Source organism: Rhamphochromis longiceps, linkage group LG5 (assembly GCF_057381845.1).
Source record: "Rhamphochromis longiceps isolate RC_006_pf linkage group LG5, R_longiceps_female_GT1.1, whole genome shotgun sequence".
Classification (NCBI taxonomy): Eukaryota; Metazoa; Chordata; class Actinopteri; order Cichliformes; family Cichlidae; genus Rhamphochromis; species Rhamphochromis longiceps.
This window is the reverse complement of record NC_140561.1, coordinates 6,860,867-6,880,889: the sequence shown is the minus strand read 5'-3', so window position 1 is coordinate 6,880,889 and position 20,023 is coordinate 6,860,867. Positions and strand designations below refer to the sequence as shown.

The 20,023-nt window shown below is 39.7% G+C and overlaps 1 protein-coding gene across 1 annotated transcript in view; it reads left to right on the top strand.

The window, feature by feature from the left end:
* Positions 1–20,023, top strand: part of epha8 (eph receptor A8) — a 151,695-nt gene that overhangs the window by 24,860 nt on the left and 106,812 nt on the right. The window lies entirely within an intron of this gene.

The following is a 20,023-nucleotide window of genomic DNA, read 5'->3' as shown; positions in this document are numbered from 1 at the left end:
TTAATCTCGTTGAAATGACGTTAACGCCACAACACGGCGAATCTCCGTTAACGAGCTACCGCGGATCGCCCCGTGCATGGGGCTGGATGGCCAACACGTTAATGAGCTAACTGCGCTAACACACTAGTTCCCACCCATGTAATTGAGCATTGCGTGGCACATCCAACATACTGTTTTACTTTAGTCCATGACGCGCTTACCTTCAGGGTCATACGTCACATGAAAACCAAAATAATTCCAAACGCCAGATCTGAATGAGGGTGGGGGAGGTTCAGTTTGCCTTGTTGCAAGGAGAGCTTAGCTTCTGTCTCGCTAGCTTGCCCTGCACTCAGTGAATCTGCGTTGACTACTCCGCCTAGGCTGCACTGTCGAGCGCAGATCCACTGAGCGCTCAACACAGACAGCATCATCAGAAGGAAAGTTGATAAAATAAATCACAAATTTTGTATTGTTCGATACATATGCGTACCGAACCGAAAGCACTGTATCGAACGGTTCAATATCGATACGAATATCGTTGCACCCCTAATATATATATATATATATATATATTTAGCAAAAAGGAAATTTTTTAAGCCTAATCTTAAAAGTAGAGATAGAGATAGTAAATGAAACCACAAACAAGCCTGGCCTGTGTATGACATCACTCAGATCAGTAGCACAGAAGCAGCATTTTTAGATCCTGAGCTCTTACACTGAAAAGTCTAAAAGAAGTTTATCTGAAACCTCTGAGTTGGAAGAGGAAGGGCCAGTAGAGAGCTGTGTTACCTACTATGTTTTTTCTCCTCTTGATCCATGTTCTTCCAGTACAACTACCTCTGTGTGATGATGTGAGTGTGTAATCAGTGCAGTGATATCTTGTATAAATGTATAAATGTAGGAAGATCAAAGATTTTTAAGGTGAATGTACGAGCAAAAAGAAAAAAAAAGATAAGAAAGAAAGAAGAATAGCCAAGTGGGGAGAGGAAATGCACAGCTGTCTCGGTGACGTGCGGTGGCTAACTCTTTCAAAACAGGGAGTCCAAACACTCTTTTATTCCCCTCTCTGTTCTCTGACATCATTCGTCTTCTGTTCAAAAACAGCCCTTTTCAAATGCATAAACTCATTCATCTACTTGTGCTCAAACTAGATTAACAACAAAGCTGGTGTATCCCTGCGAGTCCCTGAGCAGAGGGCGTGCTGCAGGCTTTTGCGAGCTCCAGTTCGCTCTCTGCACTGGAACGCTCTGCACTTCGACGCATGGCTCCATGGGGAAAACAAACACATTAACACAGCAGCATGTCATTGTGTTGTGCACTAGAAATTATGGTTTGATACTGATTTGCGCACCTTACTTCCTGCTGCTGATGTTTCCATGCTCAGGCTGCTTTTTTTTGGTACTGGCTAATGATGCAGAGAGTCACTACTCTGTAGTTCATTCAAATCTACAGCTCTCACTGGGCTGCACAGACAGTTAGGTCCACCAGCTCTGGAGCAGTTTTCACTATTCTGCTGCAGATTTCCAAAGAAATAATAATTTTAATGATTATGCAAATTTATTTCCCATTTTATATGTTGTTTTGAATATCTTATCAGCTGCAAAATAGTAATTTTATCAAGATAAGACATACTTTATAATGTAAAGGTGCTTTTCAATTGACCTTGCTTAGTAGGTTACTCTAGGCTTCTGATAACTTAGAACATATAAATCATTATTTTGTTATTGTGCTATACTGAAAAGATGGAGCCCATTTTACAGCAAAATATTAATTTTAAATTTTGTTTTGTCATTTTGATTTTATTCTTTTGACAAAGTTTTGAAATTTTCTGCTCATTATTGCCTACAATATATTGAGTAGTAGAATAGAAAAAGCTACATTTATAAAAAATACCCTTGAACATTTTACCATTTCACATATATCGTGATACTTTACTTAGGCAGATCCTTTGAAGTATTATATAAACCTTGCCATATGAGCAGTGTTTGTCTCTTTATTCCATATTTAATGGTGACTTGAACAAAATTCTGTCACAAATACAAATTTTAAATAACTAATAATACATAATAATAAATAAATAAATAACGGCTCTGCAAGCTGTCCAATGCTGACATTGTGATGTTGTGGGGTCCTGTAGCTCAGGAGGAAGAGCAGGTCATCTGCTAAAAAAGGTTGATCATTCGATCCCTGGCTGCTTCAGTCTGTGTGCTTAATATCCTCGGGTAAGATACCAACCCCAAATAGCTCTCTGATATATCCATAAGAGTCTGAATGTGTGTGTACATTAGAGAGAGATCACTTAAGCATAGAACATGTACTTGTGTGAATGAGGCAAGCTGTACAAAGTGCTTTGAGTATTTTAGGTATAGTAGAAAATACATTTAAGAACCAAATCTTTGAATTGTTTTTAGCCATTTTCCGGACTTTGCCCTATAATAAGGTTTTTTCCCTCCCTGCATTTTCTGTTATGAAATTCTCTCCACATTCTTTGAGTGCCACATATTTCCTTATGTCCCTGGTGTCCGTATTTCATTCCATGTCTTCCCTAAAGCTTTTAGTTCTATTGAAACAGTGTTTTGTAATTTTCCTGTACTAATAGGAACTAACAGGAATGCAGCTCAGCCAGCACTGATGGACAGGTTGCCACAATTACAGATACCTACTGTAGGTCTAGGCAGGAAATATAGCCCGCACCCAGAGGGAACACCTGGTCAATGGTTGCCTAAAGTGTAGCATAAAAAGTCATCCATTGTATTTAGTTGTGTTCTTATTGCCTGGCTCCAAAATGTTCCTAAGGCTCTCAGCCTGGAGGCAGAAAACCAGAGAAAACCTTGGGTTATACATAAAGATTTTCATGAAACTAAGTCATGAACACATACGGTACAGGGCATGTGTGCCCCAATTCCTTTCTTCTTCTTTTTTTTTAATGTTATCTTGCTACTGATACTGCAGTCTCTTTTCCCTCTTCAAGCATGGGCCCTCCAGAGCAGACATAGTGAGGTGACCATGGCATGTTAGACACACTGACTGACAGTAATTATCACCATTCATCATTAAGCATAAGCTAGGGATGATAAGAGCTCTTTATGTAAAATGTCAGCCCGCTGAAATGATGAAAATGATTAAAGGGCATTGGTTTGAAATAGAGACATACATGCTGCACTAGGGCTGAACTGAGCTGACAGCGCAGGGGCTTGTTGATAGAGCAGCCAGCGTGCAGGAAAATAAATAAAGAAGAAGTGTAATTTTACTTATTAATGAGAAAGGCATGGTGAGAACGGAGCTGGTATGGAAACATCACAGGGATCTCTGGGCTGGGCTGCAAGTCGAGTCCGTATTGATAAAATATCACCGTCATCTTGACTTAACTATTCTCTCTGCTCTGGCTCGCTGCTCTTCAGTTCAACACAGCTAACCTCTGCATGAACTCTCTCTGCCATAAATCAATAAGTTGAGCATACTTGGTCAGCTTTTTCAGCAGCATGAGCTACAAGTCAGGAGATCTGTTCTGTTCAGCAGGTGCTGCAGACAACATCCGCCCAGATCTCTGTGGACACCGTGAGCCACAGATATCATACTCTGTCATCTGCTTTCAGACTTTTATGTCTCTTCTCTTCTTGTCTACTGCCCCCTCCTCTCATTTTGCCCCACCACTCCTCTTTACCTGCTCTATAAATAGCTTGCCATGTCTCTCCTTTGCTGCGTCTACATCCCTCTGGATGTTTTCCCTGGGGAAGCCAGGCAGGCCCAGGCAGCAGTATAGCCTGCTATTCACACCTCTCTCCTCTGGGAATGGATGAGTCTCGCTGGCCCTGAGCATCCTCCACCCTTCATCATGCAGCAAGCATGATGCCTTGCAGGGATATATATACAAAGCAGGGTCTCACGCTCAAGCATGGGAGCACCTGGTAAAGTAAGATGTGAGAGATTGTGCTGGGTGGGGTTTGAGTAAACTGCATCATCTCATCAAGCATCCAGCAGAGGAGCAGGTACTGTGCCTGCTCTTTCTGACCCAATCTTGTGCTTGTGGATAGCGGTAAACTGGGCCGTGTTTACGGTGTATTCTGCTGTTTACTTGTTGAAAAAGCGCTGTGTCCAGTGCATTTTGTGCTGATAATATGGAAAAAGTTGTGCAGTGCACACTTCTATGCTTCATTTCCATAACAATCTTGGAAGCTCTGGCAGTGATGACGATGACAGCTTTCTTGTGTCTCCAGTGTTCAAATACCCCCCCCCACATAGCATATTTAGTAGTTGTTTAAAGTCTCCTCTTCTGTTATATACATACTGTTAAAGCGGCAGATGCTCAAGTTAAACATGGCAGTAATAATTCCTGTGAGCCAAAAGCTCTGACATGAAAAAGCTCTAAACGTTCAGTTTCAGATAGTTTTTTTTACTCTTATGTCTTCATGTTAATGAGAGGTGATATCTTTAATATGCTAATATAAGACTTACAGCTCTAACAGTCAACACAGAATCCTCAATCACCTTTTTTCCCCGTTTAGAAAACAGATGCCTCAAAGGCAACCAGCAGCACTCAGGGCTTAAAGTTAGGGTGAGTGTGGAAGCAATATAAACTGCAATTCCTGTAGTGGCCACTAGAGGCTGGCTTTACCTGGAATCCATTCCCATAGACTAAAAATGCCCAACTAAAAAGATGAAAAAGCATTATTTACTGTCAAATGTTTTTTATGGATTTTGTATTTATTTTTTATTTTCTGCCTGTAGGTGAAGTTTTCCCCTTCACAACAACTATTACGATTTCATCAATCATGTAATAAATATCTGCCTTACTTGTTTTTATTTTAAGAGCCTTCTTATTCATTCTTGCCAGTGTTAGGATGATAGTAAGACCTTAGTGAAAAAAAAACACATTTTTGTGCTGTTAAACTTGACACCTATAGCACTGAGCTGGAAAAAATCAACAAATCAAAAATGCATGAACCAGGTAACGATTGCATTAAAAAAGTATCAACCATGCGGGGGAATCCTATTACTCTGGGATAATGCTAAAAATCACTTTAGTACACCTAACAGATTGAGTTTTCAGTCCTCACTCTCTGTCTGCTGGAGTCCCGTGGGGGCCCTGCTGCTGTACATGGTGCCAGGGATCTGTTTATTTTCATGGATATTAAATGTTAAAAATGAGCTTTGTTAGGCATATTGACCTTCTGTTTGACTGTAGAATTATTGCACAGCTGCTGGACTCTGTATTGTACACCAATTTCTGACCAAGTAATGGCTGGCTCAGTTTTAATTAGATTTTTATTTATTTATTCATTTACTTTAAACTTAACAAAGTCAGTCATGTCCTCAATATGGCAGCACTGAACTGATATTTTTAATTTAGCATTTTTTGGTGCTCTAGTCAGACCTGCGTATTTAACACAGTAAAGTTATAATAGTAGATTCTAAGCAGAAACCCTTCATTCAAATTTCTACGTACCTTATTGTCAGGGGCATTTTCTATAGTAAAAACCATCAACCCACCATCCTGTGACTGACTCAAAATATTAGTGGATCTTAAAAAACAGAACTTCAAAAGGTACATTTTTTATATATTGTATAGTCAATATAGTAAAATATTTAACCTTTTTTGTTATAATTTTGATGATTTTGCTGGTATTTTAAAAAGGAATCCAGTGTTTTAAATTGTTAAAATATTGACAATACAGTTTCTTGGTTAGGATTCCTTTAACAAACTGCATCAGTGCAGCATGGCATGGAGGCAGTCAGCTTCTGGCACTGCTGATGAAGCCCAGGTTAGTGTGATATTGGCCTTCAGTTTGTCTGTTTTTGACTTCACTACCAATTAGTCAGCATGTGGCACTGTTACAGCCCAGGTAAGATGCTTAGCTGTTCTCTCTGTTTAAGGAGTAGCTTGATATGAGGAAGTTGGTAATCAGCCTCAGTCCAGTTCTCATCCTTGAATCTGCTTTTGTTGACCCATGAAGGAAAATAAAACAACAGAGATGACTGCCACACTTTTCCTTTCCAGTTAACTTTCTGTTAATGTGCTCGTTCCACTTTCATTAGTTTTGCTCTCCATTTGGGAACTAATAATAATACGTTTTTATTTTTTTCTCACTCAACATGTGTTAATAGACCTCTCTGCATTGAATCATACTTGTTATTAATCTCTGTCTGTCTTCCACATCATATCTTTCATCCTGTCTTCCTTCTCTCACTCCAACTGCAGCAGATGGCCGCCCCTCCCTGAGCCTGGTTCTGCCGGAGGTTTCTTCCTGTTAAAAGGGAGTTTTTCCTTCCCACTGTCACCAAAGTGCTTGCTCATAGGGGGTCATATGATTGTTGGGTTTTTCTCGTAATGTATTATTGTAGGGTCTACCTTACAATATAAAGCGCCTTGAGGTGTTGTTGTTCTGATTTGGTGCTGTATAAATAAAATTGAATTGAATTGAATAACTGTGTTTCTATATAAGTATTTAATAACTGAATGTTATGAATGTCCAAAATAAAGCAAATAATAATACAATTAAAATATGTAAACGATGTCAGAAATAAAGAAAAAAGAGATTACACATTTTTGTGTATACCACACAAAAAAAGCAGGGGGGAATGGACTAGATTTAAATACCATTTAAATGTGGTAATTGTTTCTGTAAACTCAGAGCATATGTCCAAAGAAAACTTGCAATGCAAGTAACACAGAAACAACAGACTAAAATCTATCAAAATTCAAGGAAAGTTTACAAGAAATTAAACAGTTGTTTCCTGACTAAACGCTGAACTTTAGGCCAAAAAATTAAATAACGATTCAAAAAATTAAAAAGTCGGGTTCAGGATTAAATTTTTGACAAAATACTCAAAAATAAAAAAAATTTGTATAATTATGTAAATTTATGCAAACATATCTGAGCCATTCAAAATATTTAATGTGAATAAAAAAACCAAGTGTATATTATTATTTATTTTTTTTTATCCAAAAATTGGTGTGTGTGTGTGTGTGTGTGTGTGTGTGTGTGTGTGTGTGTGTGTGTGTGTGTGTGCGTGCGTGTGCGTGAATGTGTGCGTGTGTCCACACTGTTTCATACCATTTCCACTTGTTTGTTCTGTCTACCACTTTAAAACCTATTGGTGGCACTTATCATATGAGTTCAGAAGCAGAGGGTGAAAAGTTGAAACAAAGTCTTTTCTAAAGGGAACATCTGCATCTGCGTGTCATTATAAGTCTCTCAGCCGTCTTCTCCCGCCATCGGTTGTACTGCTTTCTTGGTACCAAGGACAAAAGGCTTACACCACAATGGAGACATTCGGAGGAAAGAAGAGCCTCTGGGGAGAAAAACTTCAGGGAGAGTCTGAAGAAAGATGAGATGAGGAAGAAGAGGGAGGAAGGTTAGTGTAGGTGTGGAGGTAACGAGATGAAGCTTTAATGATCCCTGTGGGGAAAATGGGCCACTGCAACAAATGCTAAAAAGACACAGCAAGAAACACAGAAAGAAAATGGAAAAAAAGAGCTGAACACCATTGAACAAAGCACCGTTTTTACAGCAAGTTAGACATATGGAAAACTGCCACAAAGGACAGTGAGTATTTATTCAGATGGGGAGATGTGAGGATATGTAGAAAAACATGCTGAGAGTAAATTAAGAAACGACAAGGACAATGAAGGCATAAATGTGTAAAATATTCATTTTCTCTTAAAGAAAAATGTAGCCCATATATCTCTGTTACATCATTGTTTCTCTATTGTGGCTCTACTAAGCAGGGCTCCTCTGTAGGCTGGCAGTGTTCTCTCCTATTGATGGTTTCTTACTGTTTACAGTTTTAAAAATAGAGGTAAAGTCTATAGTCATGTATCTACAGGTCCAAGTGATTGGACTCCACACTGAAGAAAATATTTACACTCAAAATGCTGACTTTAAGTGATTTGATGTAAATTCTTCAAGTAATTTTTTTGCATAAGTACAAAGGAAAACATTAAATTTAAATGAAATGTATTGGATTGGTATGCATTAAATTTATACTAAGCATATTTTCCTTAATGATTAATTACGTGAATAAATAAACTTTTGCGTTTATACATTTCAGTTACATTTTACTCAAAATTATTATAATCAGTTTGTTAGGTGAGGAGGTGATTATTGAAATTATTCATGGCCAAAAAGGTACCAGAAAGTATGTTAACTGGCATCAGCTTTTACAATGCACCATAAATACATTAAAATGTGCTTAGATTAATTAAAAAAAATGTACCATTATAATAAGGAATTAGCTGATGTACTCAGGTTTGTAATCCAATCCACATTTTAAAGGCAAACTTCATCAAGAAAAGATGCAGTCACTGCATTGTCGTTCCTTCCCTTAATGGCTGCTCCACTCTGTCACAGATCACTACCTTCTTATCAGTGATGAGCATTCAGTGTTGAACTCTGTGTGTGTGTGTGTGTGTGTGTGTGTGTGTGTGTGTGTGTGTGTGTGTGTGTGTGTGTGTGTGTGTGTGTGTGTGTGTGTGTGTGTGTGTGAGAGAGAGAGAGAGAGCATCTCTCTGTCTTTCTCGAGTCTTTAGTTTATTACACAGTGGATGAGAGCCAGCATTAAGGCTGTACACATGCAAACCTTCTTGGAGCCTGCTTGAAAATTCTTATAGCCTGAAAATAAAAATAGGTTTTCTGTAACAGTTTTATTTTAAAAAAGCAAACAAACAAACAACAACAAAAAACTATATGAGGGTTTTTTAAATGCATTACACACAATATTTACTAATACTATTAACTCAGTAATTATCAAAATAGTATTAAGCAAGAAGGTAGGAAAAGAAGAAAAATGACCACAGAATGCTGGCATAATGTGTAGTAACATATGTTGTGGGTAAGCATTTGCAGCAACACAAACATGTTATGTATTGGGTGTGATCCCAGCCTGGAGTTCTGCTCCCATGTGTTGTGGTTTATTTACAGCTCATTTGTCATCCAGGAAGCCACATGATTTTGTTCCCTTCTCTGTAAAATGAAAGTCAATACTGGCTGAAGAAACTTTACAGAACTCAGTTTACAGGGTTTTTCTTCTTCTTCTGATGCCCTCTTTAAATCTTGTCAAACAAAACTAGACTTGGGGAAATTTAGTGAAGCAGCCCAGATAACTTCAGTTGAGTGACGGAGAAGAATCTAATGTTGACACATTCATCAGACTCATTTTACTTTAAGATAAGTCTTGGAATAGTAAGCAAAGAAAAAGCTGCTTTGCTATGAAGAAAATATTTAAAGAGGGCCGTGATTCAAGCTAATTCTGATAAGGTTATATTCTGTGAATCTGGGTCTTGACATGACAACTGAAAGTTGAACAGCCCTTTGAAGTTTACCAACATGTGCTAACCCTAACCCTTACACTTTACACTCATTTTCCCCTCTGATCTGTTTTCATGGCCTAAAGTCAATTATTATTTTGCACTAGTACCTAGTACCTATGCAACATGAACGCCACAACAATGTCTTTAAGGCAAATGTGGTGTATGGCTTTGTGTCAGACTTGGGAACCTCGGTCATGGTCTTTTGTGTAGCCATTTCCCTTGTTGTCAGGTTTCAAAAATGGTGGTTTTGATTTTTGTGATGGAGACATTCTCATGACTCATCGAGTGACCCCACTGTTGACATCACATTGGATCACCTCAGATCGCTTGGAACCCCAAGCAGTTACAGAGAGAGTACCTGGTACCAGGTACTACCACCTAATGGAAAACTCCAAAACTGAGTTGTGGAGTGCAAAGATGACCCAAGTTGGTACTGGAGGATATGTTCTCTTTCGGTTGATGCACTCGGTACAACACATACTATGGGATGTCATAGCCCCGCATGTCTTGGCTGAAGACATGTCTATTCATGCCTTTAAGGCAGTGTTAGTGGATCTGTGTGCTAGGCAGAGTTATGTCCCCAAAGTGCAGACTCACAGGCAGGACTGTGAGTTTATAGGTAAACAACTAAACGGGAAGGTTAACTGGGAGATCCTAAACAGGCAGAATTATACATGGAATTACTATACAGACAGGAAACACAGCAAGAAGGAGATCACAACACTGGACAGAAGGAGACAGAGACATTATATACACAAGAGGGAATCCAGGCAGAGAGGAAACACGGCTGGACATAATCTGACTGACGAAACAGGGAAGCAGAACAGAACATCACCTACACAGGACTATCACAATAAGACAGGACATACACTGAGACACAGACTATACAAACAATTGCACACACATGACACTAGGATACAAACAACAGAGTGAATACAGCGGATGAAATACTGAATAACTGGAACATAAATAACTTCATAAACCAAAACTATACCATGAGCCCTACTCAAAACTCAAAACATGATAGGGAGATGAACTGTGATGACTTATGAGCAGCCCTGTAACACAGTTCTCCCTCATTTCGATAACCACTGCTCATCGAGCCCAGCTGCACAGGGAGGCAACCTTGTGTTGCACCCCGTTTGCCTCCTTCAGGGAACAGATGTTACAGGCGTAACATTTTTAGTGTATAGCCTGCCAGCACTCCTCCATCGTAGATCGCTAAAATGGAAGCCAGTATTTGAATGAAACGTCTTTCAACAGGTAAAAATAAAATGTAAACACATTCACAATCATGATAAATCTATTTGCACTTCTTCCAGCTCATAACTTATTACCCCAAATAAAATCACATTTTCTTTCTTTAGTTTCTGGACTTTTTCTCACTCTGCAGCATAGCTGTGCCTGATAAGCCATGATTGTACGTTTCTTTTCTATACAGCAGGGCTGTCAGTTAAAAATTAAAGAGGTCCAGTTCAAGAAAATAACAAAGTTCCAGAATGTCATAAAGTTCCACCTGCTTCAGAATTCAGTGCAAGATATTTCAATATATTTAATTCTTTCTCATTCAAAGTTAATCAAGGTTTGCATTCAAAAGTTAAAAAAAAGAACTTTTAGAAAAAGCTATCCTAAAATTAAATGCTTAATTTGAAAAAAAGGAAAACTTGTACTCTGCGTTTCCCCTTTTCTTCTTTTTCCTTCACATGTAACCCATCTCAGCTTTAACCCCTCTTTTCTTGCTGCTCCCCTGACTTACTTCTTCAGGCTTCTCTCATCTCCTCGTGGAGTTTTCTGTTTTCCCACATGCACTCTAAATAAATTATTTGATTGGCTGAGCAGCATCACATGGAATGACTCACAAAGCATGTGATTGGTCTGTGTGTTTCCTGTGTACCAGAGCTGTTGAATATATCCATTAACATCTACCTTATTCATGAACCCATTCAGAACAGCTGTGCCAGACTGAAATAACCAGCAAAGAATGGCATCTGGGTCTGCATCTGGACTGCTGTACAACTCATTGGTGACCGAGGATTCACACTTTCAATCTCAAAAATGCCTGAAAACTACTTTACTTTAATCACCCACCATCATTGGATACTCAAGTGTCCTGGTGTGGTGCATTAACACGATCTACTAATAATGTGCTCTCTCTTTGCTTGTGAGCACCAAATGAACAATTTGGGAATCATATCAGTCTCCCTTAATTCATTTCCACCTTTCATTTCTTCATTTCATCTGCCTGACTTGAACCAGCACACCTCCCTGTGACTGTTACTGCTCATCATGAGCATTAAAAAAAAAAACCATACACTTGCATCTGTAAAGAGGAGAGGAGGGGAGCGCTGGCGATGAAAAGAATGCTTGTAAATTATTTCATATTGGTTTGAGTTTTCTTGAGAGGCAGTAATTTATGTGGACTTGTTCTTATAATTGGAGAGTATGGAATTGGTGTTGGGACTGCGAAGCAATTCTAAAAACAAAACTAGAAAGGACAGACAATAGCTCTGTGTGTCCCAGTGTGTGCGTCTGTGTGTGAGAGAGAGACTAAGAGGAAATAAAAGAGAAAAAGCGAGCGCCAGCGTTCGGTGTTTTGGTGAAGCTCCTCTCATCTCCGTGAAGGCTTTTATCGTCCGTGGTCGCAGCAGCTATGAGGAGCGTTACAGGCGGCTCGAAGAGAGACAAGAGAAGGAGAAGCTTGTTAGAGCAGGGAGGTGTTGATGAGATAATTACACAGCTGTCACTGTGCCTGTCTCACACAAGAGCTGTGCCATCAATGAGTGTGTCTGTACATATGTGTGAGTGTGCATATTTGCTTGAAAGGATGTACACTTATGCGTTGGTCTATGCACATTTTTGATTGCCATCGAATGTTGCCTTTTATTTCTCTGCATGTACACATGCTATATGTGTGTGTGCTGATACACTTTGTGTAGAGTGATGGCTGCACTCTCCCTTCTGAAATGTATGACCATGTCTTTTGGGGTGGAAATGAAGTTTTGAGCATCTGCTGTGTTTTGCCATTTCCTCCATCTATACTCGCCTCTTTTTTTGTGTTTGTGTGTATACATATATATATATATATATTTATAAAGACAACTTTGTTGCTATTGGCCATACCGAGCCATCGACAGCGCTGCAGGCGAGCCGTTCTGTGACAGCCCATAATCCTTCCACGTTGACTCCAGCCACACATGCGCCCACTTTCAGCCGGCCACGACCACTGCTGCCTTTTCAGAGGCATCGGAAGGCCTGGCTGATTTGACACATGCCTGTGACATGAAGTGCCAGGCCGCAGGCGCTCAGGCACGAGCCCCGGCGCTAACCTACCAGTCCGATGGAGTCGTGGGGGCGAGAGAGGAGGGAAAAGAAATGGCACTGCGAAAAAGTTGAGCGCTGCCCTGGGAAATATGTGTTGTGTCTCTGAGTGAGTGGGAACAAGCTCCCAAGTTGGCGGACAGCTTTTTCATTTGGCGCTCCCCGAGATGTGGAGGAGAGCAGCACAGAGAGAAATTGGTGAAGGTGTAGGTGGGGGTGATGGTTTGTGTTCCTGTTATTAAGAGAATGCTGTGAAACAGGAACAAACTCAATTTCAAGCCCGGGGGTCCTCAAGGAGATGCACTCTCGGTCCCTCCGCCCGGCCAACGCCAAACAGAGGCTTTTAACCTCTTCACTGCTGCAGAGCTTTTGAGACCGAGCTCTGCTGCTGGAGCTTACTGGAGGTCAGCCTGTTCCCTCAAAAGCCTTGTAAAGCACTGCTTTTAGAACTTTGTGAAAACAGCGCTTGAAGGTGGAGGTGGGAATGCAATGAAGAAAAGGAGAATTAAAAAAAGAGGATTGAGCTTTTTTCCGCTTTCCTCCATACAAGATGAGACAAAGTGTGTGTGTGTGTGTGTGTGTGTGTGTGTGTGTGTGTGTGTGTGTGTGTGTGTGTGTGTGTGTGTGTGTGTGTGTGTGTGTGTGTGTATACAAAGTGCTAATTACTGCCTGTCCTCTCTTCTATTCACACAGTTGCCGTCACATTAAAGCAAAGCAGCAGACATGCCACTAAACCCTATCGCTTGTATACGAGTCATAATTCAGGCAGCCAGAGCAAATTAGATAAATGACTCCCACCACCTTCAAAGACAGAGGGATTTCTCATTTGAGTGGAAATTAAATTAATACCACTGGGAACGGCTTGTGAATCTTCACACGGTCTGCGGCAGTGATAACATGCCGCCTCACATATTTTCAGATTCAGGGAGTGGATTTATTTGTCTTTATTTTTTTGTGCTTTAATAATAACAGTATAGTGGAGCAAAATTCCCTCGGTGCAGCGAAGAATTATTAAATCCACTTGCACCGGTACGCTGCTTTCATTATGTCACTTTGGCGGGCCGGCAGAGAGCACTCAGGGGAGTGTAATTGGCGACATCCATTTGTGACCTTGGCTAGAGCGCAAGGGGCTACCGCATCATCGATACGATGCAATGGGATGTCGGCGCCTTGGCGAGGGAGAGGCAGAGAGAAGGCTGGGAGATGAGGGAGGGATGGATGGAGGGATGAGCGAATGGTGGCACTGCCATCTGTCTGTGTGTTCTGACCCACTGCCCTCCACAGCGGCCCAATGCCCAAATTAGAAGGAGTGACACACCAGCTAATTGCAACACGTGAGAAAAGCTACAGCCTTTGCACAGAGAAATTAGGAGATGACGAGACTCCACTTGGCAAGATTTTTATGGAAAAATACTTGTGTCTTATTACTCTAAATCATGAAGTGGAGCTTCAGTGAAGAAGAGTGCTCCATCCCCATTACTTCATTTTGCACTCATCCTAGTTGCCTCTATGAATTGTGGGTGTTCTTGACCCACTGCAAGCCACAAATTGACACTTGAGAGCAAAACACACAACTCCCTCTGCAAAACAGCAGCCAGTAAGCACTGTTCAGAGTTGGACTAACCCAGATTAGATCTCTTCATTACTTCTAAGAATGGCTGACTCCTGCTATTTGGAGCCACCAAAGAGCCAGACAGCCCAGAATCATTTTAATAAAGTGAGCTGCAAAATAAGTGATTTTGTGCATGTCCGTGTGTGTGTGTGGGTGTATGCACACGCATCATTTGCGTTGAAGGGCTGTCAACCCACACAGGTGTTTTCAATGATTCCGCCTAATTAGAACATTCTTCAGGCTACAGTTAGGAACAACTATGCTAGGAGACTCGAAAGTCACTACACTCTGAAAAGCATCTTATTGCTCTTAATTCATAATTATTACATAATTATCAGCACAAATTACAGTTAATAATAAAAATAAAATAATTGCTTTGCAGTCAGTTGCCATCTTCAGAGTGATTTTGGCGCATCAAGATGACACTAAAACAGCATTAAAACAGAAACAGCCTCCTATTGACAGAGGGGGCAAAAGTACAGATATTCTGTACTTTTATAGAGTAGCAGAAGTACAGAGAGTGTTAAAAAATACTTCAGTAAGAGTCGAAGTACTGATTCAACTTCTTTACTCACGTAAAAGTAAAAAAGAACATAAACAGAGAAAAAGAAGGAATTTAAAAAATATCTCTATTTTGTTTCCTACTCTGTAGAGAGTGACTTTGCCTCTAACAGGAACATTAGTAGAGAAGAGGCTAAAATGGGATCCAGCAGGTGGGAAGGCCTTTGAAACATTCACGGTACAGCAAACTAACCTGTTTATCCTGCACTAACCTGCAGAGGATTTTCATACAACCTTTAAATAACACAGTTAGTCGGCCTCAGCATGTTTCACAATATAAGAAAAAACCCTAATGTCACATGTACAGACCCAATATCTGATTTAAAAACATGAGGACTTACATATAAGCTTCACATTTACAGTTTAACACCACTGAGCAGTCCTCACCTTTAAATCTAAGCTCTCTTCTTCCTCTCCTGTCCAGTCTTTCTTATCTTTCTCCATCTCTGAGTAAAGTTAGCTTTCTTTCTTTTCTCTCCCTGTGAAATACAGCAGCTGGACCTTTAGCTGCAACACACCGTGAGACAAACTTCACACAGGTTGTGCGTTTGTTAATGTTTGATAGAAATGCTGCACTGAAATGACCTACTTAAATAAAATAAATTCTCTTTATGTGCGCTCCTCTCCAGTAGGGCTTGCTAGTTGCTTAAGTACTGCAAGAATAACTTACGGAGACCTGGAGTTGGTAATTAAAAACACCGAGCCACTTTAACCCCTGAATTTGGTAAACAATTTTGCTTCTTTCATCTCTTTTTACTTGGTGATTAATACTGAAACAGGACTGCCTTTCATGTGTCACTGTTCACTCTCATATTTGTTTTAATGTTTGAAGGCTTGCAGGGACGTCAAATAGTAACTCCCCTCAAAATCTGTTAAAGCAAAAGTAACGAGCCTGTTCTGAAAATATAAGAAGTCGAAAGTACAGATATCTGTTTAAAAAAGTAGGGCGTAAAAGTAAAAGTACAGAAACCTGAACATTCTGGTACGGTAACAAAGTATTTGTACTTTGTAGTGTCAAGTCAGGAGTTACATGTAATCTGTGATAATATTGTGACTAACTGCCGTAAATATTTAAAAATCAGTTGCTGTCTAACACTAACCAGAAAAGCTCAGTGTAGTCACTGGGCAACCTCCGATAGGACTGTATTCAAAAAAAAGACCACATAAGCTCTTATTGTAATAAATGTGCTGACACCTTTAGATGTGGAGGGAAAAGATTTTCTTTCGTGCTAGAAGATGGAGCCTTCTAAGATGTTCAACGCTGTAAAAGAGTGTGTTTTTTTGTTAACCTAACCAAATATTCTTTGTGGCTATATCAAACTAACCGGTGGGTGAAACAAAAAAAGGGATATTACTATATAAAGGCTAACAGAGGCACTTTAATGATTACAGGCACTTCTGCAGACACAATATATACTTCACTCTTTGTTTTCACCCTTATTTTTGTTCCATGCCACATTTACTATGTGAACCAGTCTCTGCTCTCTCATCAGCCGTGTTTCCAGCAGCGACAAGCAACTGTTTCAGTAAACAAACTCTGATAAACACAAAAAACGCAGCAGGATGCTTCAGATACAGTTTTCCTCAGACAGTGTTGACGTTAGTGTTAGAGCTGATACTGGACTAATCTTGGCTTTTTTCTTTTGTGTCTGCTGAATTTGAAAGAAATTTCCATAGTCTTTTTTTTACTGTATATTATATATACTGCATATTTATTGCAGTATTATGAAAAGATATGTAGGAGTGTTTGTTGTTAAAGTTATGGAGAAAGCCAGACGTCAGTCAAGCACAAAGTGCTCGCACAGTTCTGAGAGGACATCTAATCAGGCAGAAGAGAAAACACCTGTGTAAGTGTACCGTAGCTGTGCAGACGCTTTAAGTGCTCATTACGCGCATCAGCTTTTTTCCTGTCACTTATCGTCAATCAATGTCTGCGCATCTCTTCCTGTGCATGAAATGTCTCTCTGTGGTGCTTTTCTAGTTTTCAGACATCATAGTTACTCATGAACTATCACAGAGGAAGATATGTAAATGTCATCATTTCCTTTTTGCCGGCAGACTGCCATCTACAAAACATGCAAATGCACAAAAACGCAACTTCTGAACAGTCAGTGTCATCATTTCTGAACTTTCACTTTGCAGCATTTTCCAAGGAAACCACAGAGATCACCTCACGGTTGTTTTCTGAAAAATTATCCGTATGAGTAAAAAGCATGAACTCAGCCAGCTGAGGGGGAGGAGGCCAGGCCTTGGCAGTTCGCTTGCTGCTTTGAGGCAAAACGGTTGCATACGGTAGCAAGAGAGACAGGAAGAGAGCAAGTGTCAAGCAGAGAGATGAAGATGAGAGACCGAAAGCTAAGAAGTGTGAAGTGTTTTGTTAAACTCATTCTAATATGGGGAACAGCACTTGGCTGCTTGACAAGCAGCCTTGGGGCAGAGATCATATTAGCTGGAAGTGCTGGAGGGGTGAGATACACGCACATACACACACACATACCTGCTTGAGCAGACTGTATGGACACTGCTGCTGTGTAGAATTAATAGCAGAGGTGGGACCAAGTCATTGTTTTGCAAGTCTCAAGTAAGTCTCAAGTCTTTATCCTCAAGTCTCAAGTCAAGTCTCAAGTAATGTCAGGCAAGTCAGAGTCGAGTCTCAAGTCACTGGTGTAAAAGTCCGAGTCAAGTCACAAGTCTGAAACTTTGAATTTCAAGTCCTTTCGAGTCTTTAAAAAAAACAAACGAAAAAATAATGTTGCAGTTATATGCTAAATGTAAATATTAGACCATGTAATTTTAAAATCTGTGTTTTTCTCAACACATACAAAATAGTGAACTTAGAAAATATACACAAATTGTGAAATTGCACCTCTTTAAAATGCAGCTCAATTAAACCTAGCTCCAAGAATAATTTTCACCGACAGTTCTGAGATACGCTGCATGTTATTCTTGGATGCGGTTGTAGGACCAGCTTTAAAATCGCATGACAAAAATATCATATACATTAAAAAAAACTGCATCACCAACATAGCCTGGAAAACATTTGCTAGTTAGATGAAGTCAGCTATCTCATCTTAGCATATTTATATGCATATTTATAATTATACGGTTCTTGGAGTGAGTGCATACACTCATGAAGTTTAGTAACTTCCGGTCACTGCAACAAGCCCAGGTACAGTTTACCGACGGATGGGTGCAGGACCTTGAAATGCACCGTGTAGAACGAAAGACCATCGTACGTATCATAAGTTTACCAGTCTCACAAATCGTCGTCATAAATATACATTCCTTAACCGTTTATTAATAGGACCTTTGAGCTCAACGGTAATTAATTAGTAGTGGAAATAATTTCTGGTAGCATCACAGAAATGTAGCAGTGACAATAATATTGTATGCTGTAATCGTACTGGGCAATTAGTGATACAAAAAACCTGTTTTATCCTGTGAATAAAAGTATGTGTTTTTGTCAGTGTACCATAATAACAGAAGCGAAACGCAATATTGTGTCAGGACAATTCACTATTTATGCACAATAAATAAAGGAGCATAGCGCGACAATTTCTGTTCAGCGCCAGACTTGCTTGTAACCTATATCACCAATTATGTTAAGAAAAATGACATATTAACTACAACAGCAGACTGACCTTTGTGTAAATGCTTGGAGCAGACTAACCTGTGAGCTGGAGTGTTCTAGGACGTTATATTTGATCTTTGAATGGCTGCAATCCAGTCGCCTCTTTGTTACTTCGGAAACATGGCTTGAACAATTTCTCTTCAACGACGTAATCCGATAACAACCGATCTCTTTACCCGTCGGCTTCCCGTGGCTGTCATGCGACCGGCTATTGCAGTTAATAATACAACGGCTTCTTGACATTTTTGTGTTTCTTTTTATCGCTGTGTGACTGATTTTAATTGAAAGCCTGCGTGCGCTAGTACCGCTTGCCACGAGTTCCCAGAATCCTTTACGGTTCTACCCGTGAATGACGTCACATTTTCAATCTCTATATAATATGCGTGTTAAATTTTATATTTGGGGTGAAATATCAAGTCTTTTCAAGTAAACCGGTTCAAGTCCAATTCAAGTCCCAAGTCATTGGTGTAAAAGTCCAAGTCAAGTCACAAGTCTTAGAACATTTTTTCAAGTCAAGTCTAAAGTCATAAAATTAATGACTCGAGTCTGACTCGAGTCCAAGTCATGTGACTCGAGTCCACACCTCTGATTAATAGTTCACCAAGATGCGATTTTTCCTCAGCTGTCCATCCCATCTTGTAAAGTCCTGTCACTCAGATGTGTTTTGATCGAATGTGGAGTGAATTTTAGATGCAGCTGTATCGGATAAAGACACAAAACATACAGAAATTATAGGAAGAAGGACAAGTCTGTGTGAGCTGAAAATACTTTAACTTCCATTTGAAGTGAACATGACTCAAGCGCGTGGGTCTCCATGAAGATGCTGCTACAGGTCATTCACAGTAAATGGAGGTTTTTATTTTCAAATTCTAAAATGTCATAAGTTAGCTGTTTGCACTTTTTAAAAGCTTGATGACCAAACAAGCTTACTGGGTTGGTCCTGGGCTGTATTATATAGTGCTACCAAATTGAATTATTATATAATTATAGTTATTAAATTATGTTTATATTAAATATTTATAAAATTGCTGCTATTTCTGTGACACGACTTTCTCTAAAACCTTTTTTTTTTTTACTTTTATTTTAACATTTAGCTCGGGCTTCCTATTTGAATTTTCTCTCTAGCCCAAAATGATCGAGGAGTTATGGGAACGTGGTTTGCCATTTGCCAAAAGCAAGGTGGAGCTGATTATGCTGCCCGTGTTCAGACAGCAGTACTTTGTGAATGCTTTGTGTTACTGTGACACACCGAATATCCCGTACAGCTCGTCTTCTCAACTTTCTAAAACAATGAGCATAATGGAGTTACAGTCATTTGAACAACACTTATGATGGTAAAAAAGAGTTCAGCTATGTGTTAGCTATTTCAGGTTGGGCTCATTTAAAAACCAAAAACAATTAAACAAACAAGCAAACAAACAGGGAAAAAACACATGCACCAAATGCTTAACTACCAGGTAAGAGAAAAAAAACTTCTCAGTTCAGTTTTTTTGCTGTAACAAAGCTAAAGATAAGTTAAGTGTTAGTCAGTCTGACATAATTGGCTTCAAACAGAACAAATCTGCACTTAAATGCCCAAATAATACTGCAGTACTGGACTGGTATTTTTACT